The sequence below is a fragment of the Furipterus horrens genome, unplaced genomic scaffold (assembly GCF_987537825.1).
Source record: "Furipterus horrens unplaced genomic scaffold, mFurHor1.1.pri manual_scaffold_8, whole genome shotgun sequence".
Taxonomy (NCBI): domain Eukaryota; kingdom Metazoa; phylum Chordata; class Mammalia; order Chiroptera; family Furipteridae; genus Furipterus; species Furipterus horrens.
Window position 1 is genome coordinate 106,263,726 of NW_028327178.1, and position 8,413 is coordinate 106,272,138.

The following is an 8,413-nucleotide window of genomic DNA, read 5'->3' on the forward strand; positions in this document are numbered from 1 at the left end:
ATCATGGGTCAATTCTTCCTCAAACGTCTTCTTCCTTCTTTACCAGAAAATATATATGCAATCTGGAAGAAGTCTCTTATCAGAATTCATTTTCTCATGTCCTTACACTGAGAGAGACAGGTGGTATTTCTAACAAACTACATTTTCATTCTTAAAATTTCCACTGGCTACATAGCAAATCCTGAGCAGGTATTTCCCCTATATATTTTTAAATTTCTCGAGGACATAGAATTTTAGTGAACTAGGTGTGTAATTCAGAAACTTTGCAACTTTCAAAAGATAATATCAGTCTCTTCCCAGAAGGAAAGAGCTAGGTTTCAGTTCTGAATGAGGGATTTCTGCTTCTAAGACTATGAAATTAACCCAACTCTGGATCTAGACCCTGATTGGCTGCTTAATCTATTCCATCAGATGTCTGAGGTCACATGGGGGCTGGGACTGGGGCTGGAAGAGCAGCACATGATCTTCTAGCAATGTCTGCAACACGAAGAATTACAGAGGGGAGGGCTGGGATCACAGAAATTCAATCCTTGCACTTGCCTTTAGAAAATCAGATTTTAAAAAAAGTACAAACAGTAGCATCACTTGAAAAGAGGCACTAAAACATTCTGGTGCTAAAAGAAGGTGCTCAGTTATTTAAACCGAGTATGTGAATATCCAGGCATGTGGGAAAGAATTAGCTGTAAAAAACAATGTGCCCAGGGAGGTAAATGTCTGATGTTGTCACACATGTGAGCAGAGGGTGGGGGCAGAGGACCTAACCAAAGCCAAATGCAAAAGATGAAATGTTACAGACCTACAGGGTTATTTGTAGGGAGGCTAAAGGTTGTGATGCGTTAAAGCTTGTGGAAATATTATCTAAATGGAAAAAGGCTTAGAGAGGTAAGTCAGATAAGATGACTGGGAGGACGTGGTATGTGTGCTTGGGGCAGAGGGAGAAGTTCAATGTCAGCAGAACCACATAACCCTCATTCTCTCTTCATCTTCTGTACCAAGAAGTCTGATCTTGAGTCTGAAAGTGGCAAGCCAGCAAAATTAAGGGGAGAATTAAAGACATTACAACACTAAAATAAACGGGAGGGCAAACTTTTGCTGTAAAGGCCCAGAACCTTGAACTATATTTGGCTTTGGGGGACTTCTGGTCTCCATGGTAACTATTCAATCTGCCACTGTTGTGCACAACCAGCCACATATGATACACAAATGAATGGGCGTGGCTGTGTTCTTAGAGAACTTAATTACAGACACTGACATGTGAATGTCATGTAATTTTCATATGCCATGGGATGTTATTCTACTTTTGATTTTTTTTTCAACCATTTAAAAAATTTCTAAAAATGTTAAGTGTTTGAGCCCTATTAAAATATGTGTTTGGCCAGAGTTGGCCCACGGGCCATTGTTTGCCCACCTGGAAATAAGAGATCACTTAGCCACTTTAATGATGGCATTCTCTACTCTTGAATGAAGTGTACCAACATACTGAAACACTGAAAGACATGACTAAGAAGCTGCTGTTCACCGTCCTTCATAGTTGGTATTGACTGAGCGAAGGATCAAATTTGGGGACAGATGGGTACTAATTTTCTAACAGGTAGCAAATGATCACTTCTGGGAACCATAGACCAGAATGTTTGAGATCAGCCACGGAAGTATATTGGAACACATTATTAAACAGGCAGGTGCACTAAGAATCGATTACTCCCTAGTGCGAGTTAACAAAAATAAATATCAAACTTAAAAAGCACTGGTAGATAAAATTAGGAAAACAGATGAATGGCACCCGCAGAGGATATATGGGATGTGCAGGAGAATGTCTGGCGAGAATCTTCCAGCATCCACACCGCCGGGCCAAGGGAAGAAATAAGCTGTACAACAGCACACTCTCACAGGATTGTCATTACTTCCACAGTGGCCATGTGCGCTGACATATGAGTCCATATTGGATTTACCGTATAAAATAAAGCCTTTAACCTTCTGTTGCTAGATGCTGAATTGTAGGCCTCCACGCTGGCTCAACATTCCAAACTGCCTTTCCCCTGAAGTCTGCTTGACCATTACTAAAGCCATGCTCCTCAGATTTTCAAGCGACTCAATGGAATCACATTGAAAAAATATGTCAAATTATGAAATGATAGGTCCAAACCAAAAAGACAAAGTTCAGTTAGATTAAAACAAACTCCTTTATTAACAAGTAGAGATGGCGAAGTGCGTAGTGTAACTACTGTTTTCTCTCTGTGTGTGTGTGTTTTTCCAGAAATGATGAGGTTTGGTTAATCCCAAACTCACAATTAGCCAATGGTCTGATGTTTCTGCCTATGAATGTGTCCTCTTTCCTCTTTCCAATCCTTGTGTTGCAATTTGGGAAACTATAAAGTGAAGGGACCCTTGGCTTCATTTGTGGTCCAGGAATTTTCTTCATCACGATAACAGCTTGGGAACATTCTTGGTAGCCGTTCTGTCTATCGAGATTCATGTTTTGGATAGTTTGGTTGGGTCGAACTTTCATACCTTACTAGGTTGCTTACAATGGGCCATCTGCAGTCTTAAGTGTTCAGTTGATTCCATTTCTGATCCGTAATAGGTGTGCTAGACCCTCAGCGTAGGAGGCAATAAATAGGACACAGATGAGACTGAGGATATCAAGAACCTTAGGACATGGGAATGGAGATCATAGTAATTCACTCTGCAGCACTGAGCAAATTACTTAATGTCTCTGAGGATAAGGGCTTTGGCTTCTTTATCTTAAACAGAAATATGTGTATAATTGGGGATAAGGGGGGGTGTGATCTTTCCTATGTTCACGATTATATTCTTCCCTCCTGAGCCTCTCTGTCCTCTGTTCCTGACACGGGTCTCCAGACCTTTGTAGTGTGCGGGACAGAGGCGCTAGGAGCATCTTTTGTCCTAATACTTGGCTTCGACCGTGGATCTTGACCCAGAGCTCCGACAACCCTTGTCATTTCCTGAGTGATGTGGGGTGATCGGAGTGTCTTGCATAGAGCTCCTGCATTTCCTGGGCAATAGGAGCCTTTTTCGTTTTAATGAGGTCGTTCCTAAATCGCTTCAGGATGGGGCTGTTCCCTGAAAGACCAGGCATGATAAGGAGCTGGGAACTTTCAGCCCTGCCTCTCCTCCGGAGAGGAGAGCTGGGCTGGAGGTTGAGTTAATAATTAATTATGATACGTGGTGAAGCCTCCATAAAAATTCCCGAAGTGCAGGGTTCAGAGAGCTTCCACGTACGTAGGTGAGCACATCCACGTGCCGGGAGGGTGGTACCCCCAACTCCACAGGGACTGCAGCTCCTGAGCTTGGGACGCTTCTTGCCCTTGCCGTCTTCATCTGGCTGCTCATCGCGATCCTTTATAATGTCCTTTATGGCACCGTAAACTGGTAAATATAAGTAAGTCTGCCTGAGTTTTGTGAGCTGTTGTAGCAAGTTACTGAACCCGAGGAGGGGGACCCTCCTGATTTATGGGTGGTCCCTCAGAGGCAACTGACGTCAGAAGTGCGGGCCATTTTGGGGGATTAAGCCCTTACAGTGTGGGATCTGATATTATTTTTAGGCAGATAATGTCAGAATTGCACTGAATTGTAGGACACCCAGCTCGTGTTGGAGAATTGGTCGGTGTGGGGAAAAACCCCACGCGTTGGGAGTCAGAGGCGGGGTGAGTGAAGAGAAACCAACGCTTTCCTTTCGGCCTCAGACTCCTTCTCAACACAGATAACGAGCCGGCATCAGACAGATGCGATATGGAATGTGAACAATCTCTGTCCCGTCTGGTGTGATGGCTAGTGGGACTTCCTCCACCCGAGTCTGTAGACGATTTCCATTCTGGGGGTTTTTAAGTTTGTATTGCTATTTTGTATTTTGATATCTCCCCCATGTCACTCTTTATCAAATATTATACAGTAAATCTTTATAGTTTTATCAATGTTTTAATATTAATAGTGCTCCAAAAATACTACTGGATTTGCTAAGATAGTCTTTGGGAGTTTTGCGAAAATGGGACTTTCTGAGTCTTTTCTTGGAACGGCCATTCTAAACTCTGAAGATTGATGTCTAGAAAGTTGGTATAATCAATATTATATGAAAACCTATAATGCAGAATTCCTCCTCCCAAAAGATGTCAAGGCCAGTCAGTACATCTAGGAAATGATGGTAATTCTGTTTTCTTAGACTGCTAAATTGGAGCATTCATTTTCCACTCTAAATTCAGACTAACTTTCTGTCCAGTACTCGATATCTCTGCAATTCAATGTGGCCGTCATTCACGAATTTCCGGTCAACAGAGGGGAGTTTCTAATTCGGAGCCCGGCCAAACGACACTTAATAAAGCCTGCGGCGACCCTGCCATTTCCACTCACGTCCTTTCTCTATGCATTTCCTGCTCACCTCATGCCCTTAGGTCCCTCTTTGTCCTGTCCCCACTGCTGCCCAGTCACCCAGGCTGCTTGGTGGCATGTGAGCATGGTGCACGCACAGAATAAAGGCATGTGCTGTCTGCCCGGATGCACGCGGCTGTCTGTGTGGACTACACGGGACGCACTGAGCAGTATTTTGAAATTACACAGCGGCTTTGATTTTGGGTCCTTGGACTTAGTCCAGAGAGGGTGTCTGTCCTCCGTATCTCAGGTGCTGGAGTCCCTTCTCTCCCTCGGGTGCGTGCCTTATCTCTGTGCTTACGAAATTGTGCTGGAGAGTGGGCCTGATGTCGTTCTTCATTTAAGTCTGTTGGAGGACTCTCCAAATAAAATGTCAGTAATGTCACTTACAGATACTGAAACCCACGCTCTAGATCTAAGAAGGTGTCTTAAGTGCCCCAGGGCTGGGGTAGTCTGACACATGGCCCATCCCCACTCTCAGAGAAAATGATGCGTTCAGTGAGGATGCTTATGTGGATCAAGTTATTTTAAGTTATTATTATTATTTTTAAATTTTCTACCCAGCCTCTTTGCCTGGTGGGGACTCCAATACCTCTCCAGTCACTCCCCAGACACCATCTTATTGATCAGGTTTCAATTTGGGGGAATAGCTATCCCACAAGCCCGCCTCTGCTAATCAGACTATCCATACATTATGTTCACTGACTGCTTGGAATCTCTTCGAGGGAAGAAGTTTTTCATGGGAGGACGTCTGTGTGATGCCAAAACTCATCTGTTACAATGTAGGCATGAAGTGGAGAGATTTACTGCGTATCTTCCGTCTGACACCCTGCGGCTGCCTGCAGCGACCATCCATCTTCTGCTTCCTTTAATAGGATCTGACTTGCGACACCATGCCTGGGAAGGCTGCAGTTTAATGGGTGTGTGTTCTCCCTAACACACACGCACGATGCAGAAACCCTAGGGTTCCCTTTCTGTTTCATTTTATTTTTTGAGTCTGTAGAAGCCAGCTGCTTTGGGGGCTCTTTCTCCTAGAGACTCTGGCAATGTCAGGGTCACATTCTGGTTGCGGCAAGTGTATGTCCATAAACCTGTCCTTCCAATGGATGCTTAGGGCTTGGCTCACGCAAGGGGGGCTTGTCCTGCTAGCTGAGTGCCACATGGAGATGCCAATGACATTTATCTTCATTAAGTTTCCAAAGCAACTGGTTGGGAGTGTGGGCACAGTAGTGCATATTTATTTTTAAGGGAGGTAGCCTTGATTCTGAGGGGTCTGGGGTGTGGGTTTCAATGTATTGGAGGCGCCTTGCCTAAAATGTTGCCTTGGATCAGAGAATAATACCACGATACTGCATTCTGAATTGTAGAATTCTCCAAGGAGAGGAAACTGCTGATCAATTTTTTTGGGAGGTAGGGAGGGGGGAGCAAAAATGGCTGTTGGGGTGTCTTAATATCATAAATCATGACTCTATTAAGGTTTGGTCAGTGGGATGCTGGCTACTTACTAGAAAGATGGGGGTCTTGGTCTCACCTGGCTTCAGAAAAGTCCAGGTGACTTTGGCAGTGACCTTTTTGCATCACCTCTCATGCTGACACTTGCTTTGTGATGTGGGCAGGTCACTGTTTTCCCTCGTCTAAGAAAGGATAAGTCAGTGCAATAACTGAGGGAGCTTCAACATCTTCATAATGTCGGGGATCTGTTAGGTTGCTTAGGACTTTCTCAGATCCAAGAGGAAAAAAAAACCTACCCAAATTTACCTTAGGCAAAAGCATCGCTAACAAGTCTGAGGGGCTTGCTGGCTTCTGGCCTGGGGGTAGGTTCGGGATTCACCTGATCTCACTGGGACTATCTTTCTCCCTGACTCTTGCTGCTATGGTTGGGGGCCATGTGGTGCTCCTCGCCTCCTACCAGGCTTTCCCAGGGTGTCCCCCAGTGATGCCAAGTTGGCTGCAGCCCAGCCTCAGGGAGTAAAGTCTAGCCAGAAATGGAAAGCTCCCCTCCTTCTGATGCCTACAGAATCTCTGAGGTCTCATGGAACGAGTCCCCGAGCCTGTGACGTGGCCCGAAGAAAGTGGCATGCTCAGTCCAGGTAGCCCGAAAGGAGCAGAAAATAGATTCCACACCAGAATCCATTCTTTGGTGAAGACCGGGAGGCCAACAATATAGGTCTAATTCTAATTGTACCTGTCAGGGGCTGAATGGTGCCCCTGCCCCCCAAATCCGTACATTGAAGGCCTAATCCCAGCACCTCAGAATGTGACTGTGTTGGAGGAACGGAGGGAGTGAAAACGAGATTGTGGGTCCTCACCCAGCCCGGCTGGGTCCTGATAACAGGAGGACATTTGGACCCACAAAGGGACAAGTCAAGAACCAAATGTTTAAGCCACTGCTGTTTGGGGCCTCTCTAGAGGAGCTCAACTAATATCCCAAACAGGGCAGCTACCACCTCCTTCATATGAAGATTCTGTCAGCCTCTTTAATGTCCCCTTCAAAGATGATGATAATTGCTGGAATTCTTCAAGGCCTCTCTGACAGACACAGCAAGGCGCGGGACCTCAAAGCTGCGAAACAAAAGGTTGAAAGTCGGTTTTTCCAGGTCCTCGCGCTGGGTTTCCGTTCCCTGGGATGGAGATCCCGCGCACAGACCAAAGAGGAGCGTGAACTTGAAAGCGAGACACCATCCTCCGCCTTCTCTGATCCTTCTGCCTCTGAGTTTGTGAAGGAGCGTTTTTGTGGTGGTGCTTGTTATTTTTCAGCGGCGCGAAGAGCATGTTTTCAGCTGACACAATAAAAAACACACCATTTAAAAAATAAATAATGCATAGCGTTTTCACTACGTCTTTCAAGACACATAAAGATATCCACTTGCAATTATGTTAGCAGCTCTTTTAGCTGCTGCATACATGCTTCCAGGACTTGTCCGTCCTCTCCCCTCTCGGAAATGTGTCTGGTGTGTGAAATTCATTTGCGGTGTACATGAACACTGCTATTGCGTTCTAGTCAGTGTACGATATCATTACAGCATGTGTCAGTCACAAGAAAAATAAACTCCAAGGCGCTCTCTATGTGGAGGCCAGCTTCATAAATTCTACACAACAGATGTACCTGTCAGTCCCTTCTTCTGCCACCTCCCCCAGTTCAGTAAAGAGGTTCCCACAGCTCTGCTCACCCTTGTATCTTGGGTCGTGTCGCGGAGGCGCTGACTTTGCTGATCTTTCTCTGGAATCTTCCTTTGACCCAGAGAACGGTGGCACGGTAAGTGTCTAACGAGACGGTCTGGCACAGATCTGGCCGTTTGGAGTCCCGCAGCCCTGAACAGTTGAAAAGCAACTCGGAGTACCTCTCAGCATTTTGCCTGGAGAGACTGTCAGGTTACATTTTCTCCTCTGTTTCTGATGTCTTGTATGCTCAGTCTGCGGAAGCCCAGGGCCCGAAGAAAGGTCACCTGGGTCTCCGCGCTGCCTTGGGAAGAGCCAGAGCTCATCTGTCAGAAAGACAAGAGAAGCCAGCCATGGTTCATAGTTTTCCAGCTTGACCAAGGGAAGCCAAGGCAACCTATTTCTTTGGTGTTCAGAAAAAAAGTTAAGGGATTAAATAAAAAAAGGAGTCCTAAATTGTGTAGTCTATGGGATACATGCAGGTCTGTTCCTTCTCTGTAGAAAATACTTGTTCTTTGAGGATCAGTATTAGTGGTTTATACTGTGGTTTATATCTAACTACGGGGTCTCCCATGGCGTCGGCGCTGGGTGCAAAGCTGGTCACACCCACACAGTCCCTGCTCTTGATTTTGTGTCTCTCTCTATGTGCCAAACCTTCTGAGAACCAGAATCAGATGGGACGGGGCACTAGCTCCCCAACAGGAAACAGCCTAGGGATGCAAAGAAGTCAGGGGGCTCCTGGCACCTAGCCAGCCATACTTCCAGCCATCGGACCCCGACACCATGCCATCTCAATTTGGATTGGAGGCTGTCAACTGATCTAAAAGTAAATATCTATACAACGGGCATTGGTAGGACACTCAGATCATTT